A 22358-nucleotide genomic window follows, 5' to 3' on the forward strand; every position below is an offset into this window, starting at 1 on the left:
CTTTTAATTTTGAAATTAACCTAATTTTTATTTGTTACTTAACACCTAAGCACTTAGATTTATTCACTTCCTTCATCCTATTTTTGCTATAAGTAGTCGTAATTGCACACACACGAGCAGGCCATGGAAGCTCCAAATTCTAGGAAGGGAACTAAAATAAAAAAATAAGTTTGAAATAATAATAATAATAATAATAATAATAATAATAATAATAATAATAATAATAATAATAATAATAATAACACAGTAAACTTTTAGACATATAATCAAGATACTATCACCAAATTTTTATCTTGTGTGTTTGTAATTGCTTGTACTTCTACCGTACATTTAAAAATTGTGCGAATGTAACTTTCTATACGGGTGTTTATAAAATGTTCTCACGGGCAGTTTAAACACACCGACCTATGATTGCAATCAGATCAGAATTTGAGTGATAAAAAAACATGTGATGGGATCCACATATTTTGATGATATTTAAAGTACTTATACTAATAAAACAATTAAGTAGGCTACTAGATGATGATGATATGATTAACATGATATGACACTTCAGTTAAAGTTGATTTTCAACACCTGATAAAGATGCAAGTAACAAGCACTACAATTAAATTATGAGTATATTTCATTATACTTTATGAATTAATCATATAACAAGTGTTTTATCTTACAAATTAATAATGAAACAAGCTATAAAACTCATCTTACATTATTTGTTTTGAAACAAAATTCTTGTTTTGTCTCTGAAGATTTGTGATAGCTAGAAGATATTTAGAAATAATTCTTTTCTTTAGTATATAATTGAAACACCGTCTTCTCTGATAAGATATTGAAACATGTAGGAGAATATGTATAGAATATGAAGATGAACACATGACTGTAATTAAGCTTTAAAAGCGGAGAATCTCAAAGATAAAATTTTATGAAATGCTTGTAAAGTTACCATTTTTGAAAAGGACGAAGGAAGCTAATAATTTATTGGTAGTAAGTATCTAGCAGTTATGTTGATGATCAAGAAAGATATCAAATATCTCCTTGAAATCAATATTAGTTACTCAATTGAGATATAGTATCAACATTGTAAATAACTATGAGATAATATTCACTTTAAGCAAGGTCCTCAAATTGTTTACAGATAACCGAGAAGAAAAAGCTACGTTATTCTTCGAATCTTTGATAAGGGATTTGTTTAAGAATAAAATAAAATAGGATGTATTTCAAATAGTAACCAATGTTCTAGCCGCCCTGCAATACAGCTTCTCGTGAGATCAAAGAATTCAAGCATTACCAGCTCTGGTTAGAGGGAAGATGAAAAGCTTTAAGTTTTACGTCCCACGGTTATGCCGTCTAGGCTAAAGGAGATGGTAATGGTGAGAAATGAATGAAATGGCGGATTGAAGAAAGTGGGAGGAAACGGAAGAACCCCGAGAAAACCCACGCAAATAATGTTTGTCCATCATAAAGTTCACTTGACGCGAGCTGGGATCGAACTAGGGACCCCATGCACCACAGGTGAACGCTCTACCACTGAACCACCACGGCCCTAGAAGGAAGATGGGTCATCGTTCGTACTCACTATATAGTGTTGACATTGTGATGTCCACCCAGTGTCGTTAGGACAATTGAAGAGCTATTTGTTGAGCTCCCGTGTGCCTAAGCGGTTAGCGTATGAGCCTTTGGCGTAGAAGACCCAGGTTCGATTTCCAGTGGGAGTGGTTCGGATTCCACGTTAAGCTGTAGGCCTAAGTCTCATATAGCCTTGATAGTGAACGGGACACTAAACTAAAAGAAAATCAAGTCAAAAATCAAAAGATCTACTTAAACAATTTGCAAATTCTGGTCTAAAAAGCTAACATTAATAGTGAGGGAAGCCGATGTGCTGCCCATACATCACCCTGAAAGCATGAATACCACAAGCCCGCTGGTAAACCATAAAGGCTGTTGTGCCAGGACTTTAGAGAGATAGTTTCATTAATATTCCAGATTTCAGAGAGGGAAGAGTGTCATCTAACTTCTAATAATGGGTTTCTGGCTTTCATGAAAAGAACGAACTTAATTACAAAAAAAAACTTAACACCGAACTGACATTCTTAAAAGGTGACAAGAAATTATTCAAGAGTTACTAATGGTTGGTTGGTTTGAAGTTTAACCCTTTTTTTTCAGCACCATTACTATATGAGACGTGGATTTACATCTTAACGAAAGTTCCTATCATGAATCAAATCTTTGTCTTCCGCACCAAAGACGCATATACAAATCTTATAGCTACGAAAAAGTTGTAAGAATTTTATTAGACTTCCAAAATTGCAACGCATCAGTTGTACAGGAAGTCAGATAGAATGGTTATATTCGTCCGTCCTTTCATCTATCTGTCGACAGTCTCAGAGCAGAAACCGTAACAGATAGCGAGAAGCGTTTTTCTGAAGTCGATTCAACGTCCCAAGAATTGATTTCATCTTAACCCTTCAACTTGATCCCCATAATAGAAAAAAACTGTCGTAGATAGCGAGAAGTCTTTACTTGACTTAAATTCAGCACCGCAAGAACAGGTTCCATCTCTAACCTCATCTTCTAATGCAACCGGAAGTTGCTTCCGCTTGCAATAGATCCTATAGATCTGGTTTGAGAACTGAATCTTCATCGTCTGGAAGTCTACCGTACTCTTATAATATGAAACGAAACTCAATTATTTAATTAGAATTATTGTTATCGAGGTACGTTGTCATTGGGGAAATATAAAATTACTCAGTTGCAAATTGGGCATAGTAAAAGAACTAGAAACTTTTCAAAATATCTGGCTGAGTAGGATCAACCTCTACCTGCAAGATCTTGTTTATGTAAGTTTTTTTTTTCTTGGTATTCTCTCTATATGTTTTATTTTGCCTCCTTGGTAGCCTTGGAAATCAGTACTCATCCACATCTATTGACATAAAAAGCAATGATTTGGTCAAATATCTTTATAATATTGAATGAACAAATACTGTGATTATATAGAATTTCACGAAGGAACTAGATAAATGAAAACCACGTTAAAGAAAAGTCAAAATTTAAAAGAAACATTTGTGAATTTACTTAGTTCGCATATATTCATGTGTACAAATAAATTACAAAAAAAAAAAAAAAAAGAGAGAGAGAAAGAGAGAGAGAGAGAACAGAATTAGACAGAAACGAGGTAAGCATTGATAGATAAGCACAATGGCATAATTTACAATATTTGACGCCTTTCGTAGTCATTTAATTAAAAAAGTCTGGATGTCTTGCGTATTGTTCCTTTCTCTCCTTAGACTTTTTAAAAAGTAATTGAAATTACACGTTCAAATTATTTTCCATGTTTATTGAATTGAAGGCCTCTGAATATTACGCTTGTCAAGTATCAAAGCGAAACAAATATTTTGTGTTATCTCGCACGTAAAACAGTATACTAGTATATTGAAAAAATGTATTACTTAAATAACGGACTCTAGATAAAAGAAAAAATCTCAGGTATAGGCTAATTATTTACTGAAAAATACCGGTTCATGATCGACGCTTAAGTAATATACGAGGAGAATCGAATGAAAACTGCAAAAGTTCCAATAAAAAATTTAGGTGTTTTCCGGTAGATACCGGCAGATGACAAATGCCGGTAGGTGAGATTGGAGTTGAGTAAGAACTGATTTAATATGGTGACACCGCTACACTGTTGCACCAAGGAGGAACAACGTGGAGTTACTGGATTTTTATAGACTGAAGGTGTGAAACCGGTTATATTCATCGGAAAATGAAGGCTAAGTATGAGGACGCCTGTCTGTCACAGAGGCAAGTCTACGACTGGTGCAAGAAATTCACAGAAGGTACGACTTTGTTGATTGATGCTCCGTGTCCGAATCAGGTTCTTAGAGTTGTAACAGAGGAGCCAATAGCCGTAGAAGATCGGCTTCTTCAGGAAAACCGGCGTATCACCATAACTGAAATGGCTTCCTTGTTGAATATAATCTTCGATTCAATACAACACATAGTGCGTGACGAACTCAGCTACAGAAAAATATCCGGCAGGTGGGTTACTTGACAGCAGACGCAGAAACTGAAAGATCGCTGGATTGACACATCTCAAGAGCTGCTGAGGTGTTATGAAGAGGAAGATGAGGATTTTCTAGATCACATGGTCACCGGAGATGAAAGTTGGGTGTACCATTTTCAACTGGAAACGAAACGTGCACGCGAAGAATGGAGACATTCTTTTTCGCCGAAACCAAAAAAATTTCGTAACCAGTCTTCTCAGGGTAAGTAATGCAGATTTTATTCTGGGATAAGGATGGACCTATTTTGGAACACTACATGCCCCCACGTACCACAGTGATTAGTGCTGCCTACACGGACCTCAAAAACAATTTGAACCCCAGTAATATGCACAAAGTGAAGGAGATTGCGAGTGCAAGTGTTCTGCTAAAACATGTTAACACCCGTCCTCATTCTACTCGTGCAACCATCAAGTGCCTCTCATTTCTGCCATTTGGCATCATCAGATTTTAACATCTTTGATCCATTAAACGAAACCTCGGAAGGAAGTTTAAGTCTGATGAAGACGTCCAATCGACGGTGACGAGTGATATCCGACGACGTAAGTGCATTGAACTGGGAGAGAAGTATGTAGAAAAATAATGTAAGAGCATACATTCTCCCTGCAGTAAAATAGTACAAAAAATGAATTGCGATTTTCATTTCATTCTTCCTCGTGTATTATGTACTCTAGTTCGTTTCAACATACATTTAAGGTTTATAATCCCTGACATATATATATATATATATATATATATATATATATATATATATATATATATATATATATATATATAATCCCTGATATTATCCATCTAGTTAGAAAAGACTAACAAAAGTCATACTCTCAAAGGATGGTCAATAGGAAACACATAAGAGTTTACCTAATAAACCAGTTGAAAAGAGAGAAGATATTATTCAGTTCTTATATATATATATATATAATTCGAGCAATACGTTTGTTGAAATACTTTGTGTAGATGCATTACAAAGTATATATAAAGGAAGAACGCATTGGAGAAAACTACTGTTACTGGTAATAAAACGAACTTATTTTGATAACTTATGAATATTTTTCAGCGACGTATGTCTTTTTGAGTACTTCATTAGACGCTCGGATTATATCAAACATTACGTAATGTTCAAATTTTACTAAATGTACTGATTGTTGAATAATGTTTCCGAATTTTACGTGACAATGAGCATCACTCAAGTTCTAAATTACTGCCTTTCAATTCATGTACTATTTAAAACAATTTCTGATAAACTGTAGTTAATTCAAAGTAGTATTTATTATTAAATACAGGCCGTAATAAAGGCCAACTTCTTGTGCATTGTCAATTTTTATTCGAAGTAGAACGGGTGATCTCCACGGCACCTCTGCTGTGAGTATAATTTAACTCACGCTGTGTACCGTAATGTTGATTGTGATTTTGTGTACAGTACCGAGGGAATATAACATGCTACACGAGACACAATTCTGAAGAATGAATAGGGGTCTACCTAGACTCTCGCAGTATGCTGTACATCAAACGTTTAAAGTCACTTAATTGCACAACAGGTGCTTCATCACATTATCCGGGCATTGCAGGTGCAGGCTATGAATCACACAATGGATTCCTACAAACAGCTACACTGGTCATGTTGTGTGAAGATATTCACACTACTAAAGTATGGAACACAATCGATGGCGTGTATGGGCTAGGCGAATGAAACGAAGACTGTTCCGCGACGTGTGAGTAATCAGAGGCACTACAGCGCAAGCAGGTGACAGCTCGCTCTCTGCTTTACACAAGCTATGGTGACACCACAGCCTTCTCATAGAAAATTCGGAGCCACGTCTTTAAACACGATAAATTTTGTCCCTTAGCATAGTAACATGTCTTCTATAGACGCTACGCGTAAACTGTTCATTATGATGTACGGTGTAAATGGACATTCAAGCTAAGAGCATCATGTTTACCACTGACGCACATTCTATTGTTAAAACTTCGTTTGAATACGTGTTTCTAATTGCGTTCCCATCAGATTACCATAAAGCTATCTTTCGTGCTGTTTCTTAACATTTTTATTAATTGATTTTTGAGAGGTGGAGTTGTCAATTATATCTTCAGTATTTCTCTCCACGCACGTCTCCACGATATTACGGGGCAACAGAAAAGAGCAATTTTCATCTTTCAGTGAATTAAATAAAACCATATCACTTGGATTCTTTTTTTTCATTTATACACTTTATTTCGATATTTGAGCAATCTATGAAAAAAACAAATACAAGATTGTGCAATACGAACACCATTAGTTTAATCTGAGTTCAATGCAGTAACATGAACACTGAAATCAAGTAGAATTTTATAGCTGCCAATCTTAAAAAAAAAAAAAAAAAAAATCATTAAGAGTAGATTAATCCCTTTATCCTTCTTCACTATTCACTAACATGTAGAAAGAATTGTTTTTAATATCTATTCGGTAAGCGATTAGTATCCTATTTATTTCTTAAATCTTCGTAATAGTTGATAAGTAATCATGTTCTTTCTTGTGGGCGATTAATTAGTTTGATATTATTGCACACAGGAAAATCCTAGGATTAACATTTATAATATCGTTCATTGTATCGAATAAAGAGCAACAAGTTATAACTTATCACATGAATATGCAATTATGTCATCACTATATATGACAAACTCATGAATCTGCATTTTTTAGATGAATCTTTCCTCGTTGTTGTTGGCTGGAGTTTAGTATTCCTTTTCAGCACAGAGAGTATAGGAGACGTGAACCTACAGTTTAAGATTTAATTTGAACTACCGTAATGAGTTCAAATTTCAAGGTGCTCTCCCACTGGGAATCGAACCCCGTGCATCAAAGGCGTGCGCGCTATCCAGTTGACAAATGAGGTGGTCAATTTCTAGATACGTCTTTAAAACACATTGTAAACGGAAGAAAGAAAAAAAAAAAAGAAGTCAAATATTTCAGTTTTGTTTCTCATGGTTATGTCCTGTAGGCTAACGGAGGCGAATGATTAACGAAAGTGAATAACTGTGACACAGAACCCTCTCCGCTGATCTTGTGGTTAATACGTATGCCTTTGCCGCACTTGGACCCGGGTTTGATTCAGGGTATGAGAGCACAAACAATTAATTTCGAACTTTCATGTATCATCCGTCTCCCCTAGCCTAGAGGGCATAATTGTGGTTCATTAAACTAAAAAATTAATTTCACTTCATTTCAACTGTTAAAAAAAATGATAGAATGAAAATATGGGAAGACATAGAAGACTCCGAGGAAACCTATAACATAATGTTGTTCACCATAAATTTACTTGGTTTGAGATCAAACCAGGGACCCCTCGCAACAGGGATGAATACTCCCTGCAAACGAAAAAGATTGATATATTTTCTTAAGACTAGTACGTCGTGATTTTTGACGTAATATTTACGATATAAGGTATGATTTAAAACTCACCCAAAAAGCAAAATACACATATTACCTTTTCCTGCTGCATGAAGTATTGGAAGTGTGTGAATTATTGATGTTAAGACTCGCTTAAATCCTGTTGAACATGTTATTTGACACTCTCCATCCAAAGTCACGAAAGTTCATCTACGGTGATGTTTGTTAATGGATTCTTTCGATACACCTTTGACTTCAATGTTTCTACAGGTAATAGTCACACACACTGAACTTGGGACTAACCATTCCACCACAGGAAGGAGAAGACAAATCTTATAAGGAAATTTGTATCTACACTTACAAATAAGTACACGTATACTGTATATACATTTTAATTTAATTAAATTACTATTTCCTGCTCTTGAGATCGGTTTTAAATTATACACCCTGAATAAAAGTCAACAACCGCGATAAAGAAGTTAGGAATAAAGAAGTCTCTTAAGAAAATATTCTATCATTGATTGTAGATCGTTGCTTAGCCTAATCGTTGTCATGTGAGTGCAGGCCGCAACTAGAGGGGGACTAGGGAGCCTGGCCACCTAAACTTTTCGTGGCTCCTCCAGACCTCAATACAAAAAACACAATTTAGATATTTGTAACAGAATTTTTGATTGTTTCCCCCCCCCCCAAACTTCTGTGGCTGGTTTCGGCCTGTATGAGTGTATTTTTTAAAATAAAATACTTTGAAAACAACAATAAGCTTTTAAAATGGAATTCTGAAGCAGTGATATATATATATATATATATATATATATATATATATATATATATATATATATATATATATATATATATATATTTTCCTCAAAGATGCTAAAGGTTTTATTTACTTTTTTCAACAAAAGGTAAATAATAAAAATAAAATTCCAGGATATGGTGTTTTATAAAACGAAGAAAATTAAAAGTCAAATTTGAGATGACAACTTGAGATAAAGTTAGAAAAATAAACACATATAAGTAGTTTCGACATCAGACAATGTAGAATGCCAAACTTTGATATGCAAGGTATTTTGAGTTAATGAGTTGAAATATGAGAACATGAGGGAAAAAAGCATAATTGGCGACAGACAATACTATCAAACTCTGTACTTCGTTCGAACAAATAACTACTTGCGGTGCACGTTCGTAGTCAAATGACCCGGAACGCAATAAACGTTGTTACTTAGATAATTTTTACTTTTTCGCTTTCAAGTGATATGATAAAAACCATAGAAGATTGCATTAAATGTTAACATTATATCGCCTGTCATTTATGTTAACCCGCCCCGCTTCGCTGCGGTCACCCCGGAACGCAATAAACTTTGTTACTTAGATAATTTTTACTTTTTCGCTTTCAAGTGATTGCAGTAAATGTTAACATTATAGCGCCTGTCATTTATGTTAACCCGCCGAGTGACACGGTCATGCGGGTTGCATATAAATACGTTTATTTTTACCTATGATGATCTAACAAAGGATTTGTACGTTATGGACACTTGAATGGTCAATTATCTCAAGACACTGGTAATTAAAAATTAAAGTGATATGATAAAAACCATCTAGGGTCCAAATCCTAATAACCCCCCAAAAATAAAAGAAATTGGTTCAGCCGTATTAGCGTGATGAGGGAACAAAGGATTTGTACGTTCTCTTTTATATATATAGATTGACTGCAAGAATCCTTGACCGAATCTTAGTTAAATTACCTATAGTAATGGTTTCCTTTCATTCCTATTTAGAACAAGTGTCTCTAAGTAAGTACTAAAATGAAAGAAAAATACACGTTGTCCTAAAATCCTTCCCAATATACACAACCATTATGGAGACACTATTGAGATGTGTTGGATGGGAAATGTTACGCTCTATTATTATTATTATTATTATTATTATTATTATTATTATTATTATTATTATTATTATTATTATTATTATTCCTTTTGGCAGGTCCTGGGACTAATGAGTTTTTTTCTTTCTGTTCTTTTCTTCCTGGCCTGGAAATGTTTCTTCCATGTTTCTCGATCTTCAGCTTGCTCTTTTAAATCCCAATATTGTCTTCTATTTTTCAAATCATCGATCACTTGTGTTCTTCTTCTTCCTATTCCTCGCTTTCCTTCCACCTTTCCTTCTATGGCGATATGAAGAAGACAATTGTTACGCGCTACAGTGAATTTTAGTGTTATCTCGGTGACAGCTCTAAATTTCAAATTTGTAGCTAGAAGTTAACCTCCTGAATTACAAAGTATCTAGACAAAGAGTGCCTTTGAAGAAATGTAGACTGATTGTTTAACGTAGACTCTCAATCACACGTATTCCTATCGAGAATCGAACCCTGGTATCCAATGTCAAAAACGCGTTTGCAAACTATATACTCACGACGAAGCTTCAAAATACCTATGAAGTTCCACAAATCTAACGGGGACCGAATTTATTGACTCCAGTGAATGTTGTTCGCCTTAAACCTACCCTACTTGACTTGACAATTGACTGCTATTTATTATATTACTGTCTTATAATTTCGAATTACAAGTGTAACACTTACGAGGGAACCTATCCAAGTGCAACTCTGACTTCGAGTCGAGACTATGGCCGTTGGATATCTTGTCCCTAAAGAACATAATACGAGAAAGGATACATCCTCGATCGCAACCGTTGCGGAGATATAAGCGTAAAAAGTTAGAAATTGAGCTCCATACTATACATTACAAAGTCAGATTCCGGGTCAGATTTTTCGGAAACGGTCGGGTAAGGAAACTCAGCGAATACATATCAAATTTGTGTGGGAAGCCCAGCATCTTTTGAATGAAAAATTTGTGTCCCTGGGGCACTCGCAGAGTCCCAGGCGGGGTCCAACTCAAAATTTGCAAATGGAACCGGGGGTCAAGTAGCATACTGTATGAAAGCTATTGTTAAATAAAAGAAGATAGAACAAATCTTAACTCTCTGCGATAACCCTGTGCAAACGGGCAACTGCTCAAAATGTCAATACAACCTACATCAGAAAATCTATGGTCCGCTTCTAAATCCGTTAAGTTGCGACAATAAGAAAACAGAACAACACGTTTAAAAGTGCAATGTATTGAAGTAAAGCAAATTGCTGCAGTCTCTCACAGAGTCGCACAACGTATCTTATCCAAGTATAAGTATGACCTCGAATGACCAATGGACCATAGAATAACTATGACCATTGGATTTCGTGTCCTAGAAGAGAAAGGATACATTGTCAATTACAACCGTCGTGGAGGGTGAGAAGGTCAAAAGGCAACGGTATGTGTTTCGGGCATCGGGACCCCAAATTCACAGATTGCACTGTGAAATTTTTATGGGGGGATTTGCTGAACGAGAAACATGATGGTAAAGGAGTGATCTTGAAACTGTGAGGCAACTTGGAGAGGAGTGGGGTTGGAGAAAACTGGATTAATGGTGCAGAAATAAAATATATCGGAGGGTGCTTTTGAGAGAGAAACTCTGCAGCAATTTGCTTTACTTTAATACCTTGTGCTTTTCTGTTTTGTTATTGTCGTAACTTAACGGATTTAGAAGCGTAGCCATAGATTTTTTGATTGACATTTTGGGGTCCGCGGTGGCTCAGTGGTAGAGCGTTCATCTCTGGTACTCAGGGTCCTGGGCTCGATCCCAGCCGTCGCCAAGTGAATTTTGTCGTGGACAAACACCATGTGCGTGGGTTTCCTCGGGGTTCTCCCGTTTCCTCTCACTTTCTTCATTCCACCATTTCATTCATTACTCATCATCACCGTCTCCTTTAGCCTAACCAGCATAACCGTGTGACGTAAAACTCAAAGATTTCATTTCATTTCATTTTTTTGTATTGACATTTTGAGCAGTTGCCCGTTTGCTCAGGGTTATCGCAGAGAGTTGAGATTTGTTCTATCTTCTTTTATTTAACAATAGCTTTCATACAATATGCTACTTGACCCCCGGTTCCATTTGCAAATTTTGAGTTGGACCCCGCCTGGGACTCTGCGAGTGCCCCAGGGACACAAATTTTTCATTCAAAAGATGCTGGGCTTCCCACACAAATTTGATATGTATTCGCTGAGTTTCCTTACCCGACCGTTTCCGAAAAATCTGACCCGGAATCTGACTTTGTAATGCATAGTATAGAGCTCAATTTCTAACTTTTTACGCTTATATCTCCGCAACGGTTGCGATCGAGGATGTATCCTTTCTCGTGTTATGTTCTTTAGGGACAAGATATCCAACGGCCATAGTCTCGACTCGAAGTCAGAGTTGCACTTGGATAGGTTCCCTCGTTAGATATTTGTTTCTGACTGTGCGTGTTTGGTTTCACACTATCATTTCAGTGGTAGATCAATTTCAAGTGTAATTCAGGAATATTCATTCGTTCTCTAAATGCTTACATAATTATATATACATATATATATATATATATATATATATATATATATATATATATATATATATATATATATGTATAAAGTTACAGAACATATATAAGATGTTATTAATTCAAAAAATGTGAAGTATGAAATGCGTATCTCAAGAGGAAAGTGGGTTAAATATTTTCATAAATCTGTTCTTCCTGTACAAAGAATGGTATTTCAACTAGTATACTATGCTATATATATTAGTATGGAAACATCTATATAAGTACGTTAGAATACGCCTATATTTATAGTGCGTTGTCCTTTATGCTTCAGTGAAAGCACAGCACATTAATTAATAAAGGCACAAACATGTGATAGTAATTAAAGAAAAATGATCGTATGCTGTGTCATAATCATTTGAATCCTATATTTTACATTTGCCTACTATGCTTTTCGAAAATTGAAAAAAAAAAAAAAATAAGGATTAAAAAAATACTTATTGCTGATTTTACATTGTTTCTTTCCTTAGAGATATCTGATTGACAGAATTTACTTTCGATTAAATATATATATATATATATATATATATATATATATATATATATATATATATATATATATATATATATATATCAAAGTTCAGTGTGGGTGTGCCAATACGGAAAAGATCGAACTTGTTATACGCAAGGTCAATTGATAACTGTTTGGTTGTCACTCTGAGGCAGCGTTGCCAGACTCACAGCTCGGAATTATTCCAAAACCTGATCGAAATTATGCTAGTTTCGGTCAAATTATGCTAGATCCTCACAATTACTAATGCAGGAGTTTTAAAAGAAAAAAAAAACGAAGTTGAGATACGATAACATAACTTAAAATACGCAGAGCGCAAGAATGCTTGGATAGAACACAATACTTCACGCACCAAAGCTTTAACTCAACTAAATTAGTGCAGTCGTTGCCAGACTCAATGGCGTATATATCGTATAAATGAATGCAAAGTGTTTGTTTACATATTTTGAAAGAAAATTACCTCGCAGCATAAGCAGAGTTGAGAATTGTCTGCTGGGGGGCAGATTTTTGGTCGGTCTCGGATCTTTCATTTCAGGAATAAAGACGGCCATGAAGTCAGAAATAAAGATGGTGAAGTTGTCAAAAGGTTGGGAAGAGAATGGCTCCCATAGCTCCGCTCATGCTTCGCAGTTAAAGGATTGGGTGGAGCCACAAAAAAAAAAAAAAAAAAAAGCCCAAAGCCGTTTGTAACATTTCGGAAAATAAGACTGGCTGTATGGTTTACCGACTGTATGAATCAATGAAAGAGGATACATTTCTGCCGTTCTTTTTCTTCCCACGAACAACTTTCTCATTTCTAGGTTTTACGGCTGTTTGATAAACTTGCTGAAATTATGCTAGATTTGGGCAGGATGCTAAAAGCAAGATGCTAGATGCTAAAGACATGCAAATTACGCTAGATCTAGCTTCATTATGCTAGATCTGGCAACGCTGCTCTGAGGACAAATTCTTAGAAAACATTGTATTATAACTATCAAGGTTAATAAAGAGTTCTCCAAGCCGCGATGCAAAAATAAATAAAAGAATTTTACATTGTTGTTCAAAAAGAGTGGTGCAAAAGTAAAGCGTGTTTATTCTGCATTGAAACGACATACAAAAACAAACTTGGTCGGAAAGAAGAAAACAAAATTATAAATTTTATAGTCTGTGTTTGTAGTTTACGTTAAAACCGCTAAAGGCGCTAGTTGTGTAAACAGTCAACAACGCAAGTCAAAATTCGGCTCTGGTGGTCTGGGTGCCAAACATCACCCGATCGTAGGCCTGCAATTCCTTTCTATGGGGGTCTGAAGGATTCTTTGTACGTTCCCAATTGCCACAGTACCTGAAAGATTTGAGGCAGCACATCTCTGCGTAGAAAATGCAATGGAACATACAACAGAACATAGGTTGGGATGCGTCTGGCAAGAATTGGATTATCGTTTAGTCGTCAGTCATGTTACTCATGATACTCATATCCAACGCTTGTAATATCGAAAAATTTAGTTTTGCACTATTCTTTTCCTTGCTCTATGTTCAGAAATTAGATATTTAATTTTCTCTTCAACAATAAAACCAAAAGAAGTTCCTTTTTCAACGTAGGCTATCTCAAGTTAGCCTCCACATTCACAGAATTTAATGACACTTTAAAGGTGTTAATGTATCGTTAATGCATATAACACTAACGTTAATGCTCTAATAGTATAAGAGTTATTGGCGATTATTAGTGACTAGGTAGTTTGATATTAACCAACATTTATATTAATTGTCAAACATAAACAAGTGTCGTTCGGTAGTGCACGCTAGTACTCTAATAATAGGGCCTTTAAGAGTTATTAGCTATTATCAAGTGGTCAGCTAATAACTCGTTAGTGCATCTTTAGTGCACATTAGTGTTCTTACACCAACGTTAGTGCACAAGTGTGAGAGTTGTTAGCAATCATTAGCGAGGAGCCAACTTTTACCAAGTTCTACACTAACTGTCCCACAAACATAGCACGAGTGACATTCATTATTGCATCGTTAATACGCATTAGTGCTCTAAGACTTACGTTAGTTCTCTAATAGGAAAGATTTATTAGCTGATATTAGTGGTGCCAACTTGAGATTTATCAACTTTTACACTACCCGTAATTGTCCCACAACATGGGACAAGTGTCAATCATTAGTGATACGTTAGTGCACCATAATACCCTAACACTAACGTTAGTGTTTCTAAGAGTGTAAGATTTATTAGTTGATATCAAGGTCCAACTTGATATTTAACAATTTTTATGCTGAATGTCTTATAAATATAGGCAAGTGTCATTCGTTAATACATCTTTAGTGCATATTAGTGTTCTTACACCAACGTTCCACAAACATGGGACAATTAGCTTAAAAATTGGTAATCTCCATCAATACATTGGCAATCCCCATCAATAATCGCAAATAACTCTTAGATTATTAGAGCACTAAAGTTAGTATTAGAATACTAATGTGCACTAAGAAATAGCACTTGCCACATGTTTGTCTGACAGCGTAAAATGGTAATCTCAAGTTGACCCTATTACCGTATTAATCGCCATTAACTTACAGTATTAGGGCACTAACGGTGTTGAAGCACTAATGTATAATAACGATGCACTAACGAATGGCATTAGCCCAATGTTTATAGTACAATTAGTGTAAAAGTCAAATTTTTAGTTTGACTAAGTTTTCCTAGACGGTATTAGGAAAGCAAATATAAGACAAATTTGCGTTCTGTACAATTTTCATACAGGATAGGAAAATACAAAGTAAAACACAAGAGAATCCTGTATATACATGACATCTGGCAATCCTTACTCTAAATATTCAGTTTATCGAGTTTATTATGTTATGCAAGAATTCGCGAAACACTATTTCTGTATGATCACAAAGGCTGATAAAATTTTTCTTAGTAGCCTACATAATTCAATGTTAAGAAAAATTTCTGAGTATTCTGACAATTGTAATGATCTATGTGTAAATTCCTTCTGCATGAAACAAGCTACATTAATGCGTTTTCCGTAATGATTATATTTAAGAGCTTAAAATGTAGTGTTATCTAATATGATACGCAAATACGTAATTGTTGGAGAAAAATGTACACATATCTACCTTATATACGTTTAAATTTGTTGACAAGGTACATATAGACGAACTTGAAATACTCTATCAATAGTACGTAAAGAAAGAAAAAAGAATTGGTTCATTAATTGATGATGACACCATTTTAATCTTTCGATGTCTTCAATATGTCATTATTCACTGATAATGCAATGACAGATGGGACAGATTGCGTGCATAGCCATTAGTGATACAAACAATTGTTTGCTAATTTGAGGATTACGTTGAATCAGTCGTTTTTGAATGAGAACATGAGCATAAGAGCAATGCTTTCTTTTCAATGAGAACATGGGCATACTTGTGATGTTTGTATTTATTGTTGCTACTGGAAGTGCGTTAAATATTGTTTATAATTTCAAAGAAGGAGAAACATTGTCAGAATGGTCTCTCAGATGTAACGATTGGGAGAACACAGGAAATCCTTGGTATATAATTGATAAAGCAAATCTCACCACTGGAAACATTCCGGGCTCGCCATCGGGAATACCACGTTATTTAACGCTTCCACCCGAGGTTACAAGATGTATTTTTACTCCACCACATCGTTTAGGACCATCAAGTAAAGTTGTAGTAAGTTATTATCAGAAGGGATCTACTTCTGCATGGGAAGAATTGCATGTTTCACTTACCCAAAACGGAATATTATTTGGTGAGGTGTTAAATAACAGTGCAGTTAGAGGGTCATGGGAAAATATTACATTAAAAGGACCTGATAAGGAAATGGATAATATGAGGGTAAGTTTTGTTGGTTTCTTTTTTAAAAAAAAACATTTATTTTTTTTCTGTTCGTTACGACAATATTTACTTTCAAAGGAGACATTAATCTCCACAACAAGTTTGTTCATCTCTTGTTCACAGAAGCTCACTCCCATTAAAAATGATTTTTATTGTCCGTGTTCAAACTAAGGAATTGAAAACTAAATGTTCTAAATTGTAAGTTAAGTACGAATATCTTCTAGCTTGTTTAGTCACTAGCAATTGTGTTATACAAAATGAATTGATTAACGTAGATGATTACACGTATGTGCCATAAGTTCTTTGACATTAGCATTTCTTCACTTCTCAATTGACTACAATGGCAGTAGCTGATTAGTATTTTACGTCATGGTCATAATGTAGGTTGTGACAATATGTGATTCGTGAATAATACGTTGTAGGATGTAATTTTATAAAGGATTTAAACCTTGTTACATTTCTAAATAAATAAGTTTGCAAGAATATAAGGTTATCAAAGGACAAAAGGTGTTGGTACTTGAAAAGTGCTGAACACGGTAACTCCATTTCAACAAGCAATTTGAAGAGAAAAAAATACAATCGTGAGTTGAGAGTGTACTCACTCACTATACTTCTTTTGAATTGAAGTTTCTTGCAATTTCGATAATTCAGTCAAAATGTAAAATTAAAATAAATAAATTTTAGAATTCTAGCTTCAGATTCTTGTTTTAGGATTAACTAATTTATATCGGACTTCCGAAGAGAGACATCAAAGCATTTTTTTAATGACCATGTCTATAGCGACAACTCCTCCCAGTCACGACCCCTATCCAGTTTATTAGAAATAGGAAAAGAAATAGTGAGAAAGAAGAAGAAGGTAGGTGAGAAGAAGGAGAGAAGGAGAAAAAGAAGAAAGGAGTTAGAGGAGAAGGGATTACTGGATAATTTTGGAAATATGGTAAAAGAACCTGAATAGTTATTAAAAGGTGATTTATATTTGAAAGTTATTACTTGAGGATCAATTCTGAAGTGATCCAGAAGAGACACAAGTTCCCTCATACGACCCTGACCTGGATCCAGGCAACTACGCAAGTGGGAGTTGCCCCGACCCAGCCCAGGTGACGAGAAGTTTTAATTTAATCGTTTATCTGTTAAAAAATGTTATACAACCTTTATCCAGTATCTGAATTAACATAGTGGAGATCGACCACACATTTAAATCAGCCAGGAAAAAAAAAGTGATATTTATCATATTTTCCACAACTAGAAGTTTTGAGATTTCTGAAAGACTGTCGCTATTCTGGCTCATCCTGTTATTTTGGCTTTTCTCTCAGAGCCGATTTAGAGTAATTTAGGGTTATCTATCTTTCATAACCTCCACCATGCACGAATACATATAATAATATTATTACACAAATATATTAAAAATACTATCATAGTAAATCAATATTAATGCTACCTCTTAAAACTAAATTTGTCATTCATTCACGCACACTCACATACATACAGGACAGCATATTGGCATGGGTAATAACAATTTTTTAAAAAAGAAACTATCTAACTACAGTTTGGTGAACTTCATTACATCTATTTTAGAATTAGACACAAATTGTTATGAACATGCAATCAACATACATATGAATGTATCAATCCACATATGAAATTGAACAACAACTTTGTGATAATATATATATATATATATATATATATATATATATATATATATATATATATATATATATATATATATATATATATATATATATATATATATTCGTTTAACTTTTGGAAAGCGTCATACTAATTAAGAAATAAATTTATAATTTATAAAATCATAATTGAATAAAGAAAGAAGAAAAAACTTTATATGAAGATTTGAATGAGTCTTTATCTGATATATGAGAATTTTGAGTAAATTTACGAGTCTATCTCGTAGTTCAAGACGAGCGTTTATATCACATAAAATATCAAGTCACCCTTTTACGGTGTCCATATATTTCACTTTACTTTATTTCAGATACACGCATCAGATTAGGTTACTAGTCGTAACCGATACTTATTCTGTCCGTAGATGTACTTCCGTAGATATATGATTCTGAATACCTTTCTCAATTTAAGATTACAAGAGCAAAGTTTTATTTCTACTATCCCTGCGACTACTTTACTTCTCTGATCATTCCAATTATTAATTTGTTCCTTGACCAGGTTTAAATCACTATCGCCTTATACTTTTAAACACATACGTTGGTAGTTTTATTTATGCCACTTGTAAGAACATGATAATTTTTCAGGTCCAGAAGAGATTTTTTCTTTTTTTCTTATCTTATCGAGATCACAATTACTGAGGTAGCAAAGCACTGATCAGTTTTGAGAATTCGTATATGAGGGAGGGACTTAAGTTGTAATTTTGCAGTAGGATTTCACGTTTAGAAGCTTGGAAGTAGATTTGCTGATAAATTAGGGTTTCGAGTACGACCTGCCTTAATTCCATGTTACATGCAGTTTGGATAATGACAGAAAAGGATAATAATTGCATATATTATTTAATAATGTTTCAGACCTTCAAGGAAATTATTTAACATGGGGTGGTAATTTAAAATCTACATATTATACATGTCGGACGTTTCGAATTATGGCAACCAATGACCATTAGGGGAAGTACTGAGACCCTTCACATATATTTATTTACTCAATTCAATATTATACATTTCACTTTAATATCATATTTATATTTCACAAATATTCATATCTCAATATATATACTCAATAAATATTTAAACTCTCGAATTAACGACCCCGACAAATAACTTTCTTCTTGGGTTGCAGCACTTTACATAAAAGATCCGACCTATCGTACATATACAAATCAAATTAATTACCCGCGTATAATGATACATTTCATATTCTCAAGTATTCTATTCGAAACATTGGACATTGAATGTGCGAGGCAGGTGAGCAAAACACAGAATATGTATAAATATATGATTCTGAAATGTTAGTACTACTTTTGGGCCCAGACAACTACAACAACATTCACATTTATAATACCCAATGGAAAAGAAAATAGAAATAACCGATAATTCAGCAGAGAAACTCTAAACGGACAATAATGAAAGGAACGGAAGTAAAGGAACTTTATCTCTTTTAGTTTCGTGCTATAGAGCCATGTACAGTATTACACTGGTATAAAATAACGAATTCATCCCTTTTTGTTTCAATTTGATACTATTTTTCAGCCCACTCCAGAGCTAGAATTGTGGCAACACTGATCGTAACAGTGCAGTAGTTGCCACTTTGATGTCTCGAATGTAGTTAATTTCAACGGTAACAGCTATATTAAAAATATTATTATTATTATTATGCAGTTATGTATGAATAATTATAAACAATAACTTAGTCTACTGTAAGAATGAATTAAGACAGTTTTCTTTCCTATTTGCAAGTTATTTTAAAATATAAATTTCGTTAATAAAATAAAACTGACTTCTTAAAAGAGATAGTCAAAGCCTTACTAATATTTCCAAAAGTTGGATTTATTTGTCAGGAGACTGCGCCATCAGAAATATGTATATCTTTGTCAGAAAAATAAAATGTTCGTCTTGCGCCCAACTCATGTCATAGAAAATCTTATGGAATCTTATGTCATAGAACAGTAAATATTATGGAAATACCCTTTAGATGGAGAAGTATTTTCTTCATTGTAGTATAAATAAGTACTTTCAGTTCTTAGAAACCTCTGCTGTCAACAGTCCCGTTACAATTCACTTTGTAAGATCGTTCCTCTTTCGGTCTACACGAAGATCTCCTCATAAAATACACTGAAAATGCCAATAAAGAAGAAAAACATTCGTTGAACTCTCGATGAAAAAATAATTAAATTAATGCTAGTTTGAACTACGTGATTCATCCCAGTCTTGTCGGAAAGTACACAAGAAAATATTCCAAATTTTGTTCCTTCGAAGCAAAGATAGATATTTGAAAATTAACTTAAAGATTGTTTTTAAACTTTTAGAAATTAATGGAATTCATTACGAATTTAAGGAAATTAATAAAATACATTATGTAACTACGTAAAACATTAAAGTGTTATCAAAAACAGAGTATCGTACAATAATAATTAAAACTGTGAGTTTACCTTTAAGGCGTACTTCCTCATTCTATCTTGTATCTAAGTGATTCCTAACACCAAGATAAGACGAAAAGTATAGACCAACCTGGGTACACAAATGCTTCCTTTCTGAGATATAGGCTGCCGAAAGCATTAAAAATTGAACTTTAAAAGTCCATAGCTCCAAAACTATGAGACCTACAGCAGTCGGGTCAAGACTTCACTTAGGAACTAATATGTGCTCTGTCCAAATATCCATGTTTCAGAATCCTTCGGTACTCACGCAACAATTTTTATAGAGGGCATATAATTTGAAGTACCGGTACTCAGCAACTACCTCTATAAAAAATATTTCGGAACATTCTGCAAGATTCTAAAACATGGATATTTGGATAGAACACACACTAGTTCCTAAATGAAGTCTTGACCCGACTACGTTAAGTCCCATAGTTTTGGAGCTGTGGACCTTCAAAGTCCAATTTTTCATGTTTCCGGTAGTCTATATCTCCGAAAGGAAGCATTTATGCACCCAGTACTTTTCGTTTTATCTTGGTGTCAGGAATCACCTCCCAAACGTTGTCGGTGTTGTTTTGTAACACCCTGTGTATATATGTATATATTGTAACACCATATATATATATATGTATGGGTATGTGTGGGTGTTTTTAGGGGAAGACATAAAAATGGTCTCGAAAATTAGCGATATTAGTGTCTCATCCATCGTTTTCGGTGTCGCTCAGAATGAATAGCGACACTTCCGATGTCGATTAAGTTACGTTTGTCCGACAATAGCAGTTGTAGGAAGTAGGAAGAGGGCAGATATGTAAACAAATCGAAAATATCTTATATTAGTGTCAAATCCATAGTTTTCCGGGTCGCTGAGATAAATAGTCACTTTCCCGATACCGTTAAAGTACTAATTTAGTCCCCATCGGTATAAGACAGGGGCGCCCGAAGAAAATTTTCTAGGGGAGGCCATCTCCATAGTTGCTATATTACGCCTGGTATTTTCTGGTATTTAATACATGTGGTTTGCTATATTACTTATACATTTTCGTGAGTCAGGGGGACCGGGTCTCGGGTCCCCCTTCGGAGCTCATGGTATAAGAAATAGGGTCAAAAATAAAATCTCTAAAATACCGAGTTTACTGTTAAATCCATAGGATCCATCGTCGATTAATGTATTTTCGGGGATAACAATGACCATCCCGATAACATTTAAACCCAAATTTAGACAACAACGAACATGTCAGCTGACTCGAGAATTTATAAGAGCAACGTCGAAGGCGTTTCTTGTCGTTATTTGTTCTGCATGTTAGTGGTATGCAACTGACAGGGCCAACGCCTGGACGTTGATATTTGTTGTCTTACTACTCAGGTTTTCATTTGATGTCAGGGGCAACGCTGAAGGTGTTGTTTGTACATATATATATAGATGTATGCGTATGTATGCATGTTCCACCATAATCTCTGAAACGCATGGAGTTATTTCATCCAAAGTTGGTACAGATATTATTTACAATCTAGGAAAAAATTACAGTGGAGTAACACTTCCAGGGTGGGGTCGGAAGGGGTGACATATAAAAATGATCGAAAATAACTTATATTAGTGTTGAATCCGTAATTTTTCGGAATCGCTAAGATGAATAATAACACTCCAGATGCTGTTTAATTCCACGTTCAGGCCCAATTGGCATGGTAGGTGGGAAAGAGTGAAAAATAAAATAAAATATTCAAAATGACCGAGAATAGTGCCAAATCCACAGTTTTCAGGTCGGGACAACAGCTAACCCGTTTGAAATAACTTTTGAAACATAGTTAATATCTACCTCAACATGGGATTCTAGCATGTCACTTTGATTAAAGTTTGTATTCTTTGCGGGTAGGGTGTTTCAAAATTTATGTCATAAGTAATCTTATGGATTATTACCATTACAGTATCATTGAAATGGATATACTAAAAGGGAAAGAGATTCAAATCTTTTCTATACATCCATTCAACATATGCAAAGGACGGGTATTCCAGCTAGTATTACAATAGGTACAAA

The sequence above is a fragment of the Thermobia domestica genome, chromosome 12, assembly GCF_964235325.1.
Source record: "Thermobia domestica chromosome 12, izTheDome1.hap1.1, whole genome shotgun sequence".
Taxonomy (NCBI): Eukaryota; Metazoa; Arthropoda; class Insecta; order Zygentoma; family Lepismatidae; genus Thermobia; species Thermobia domestica.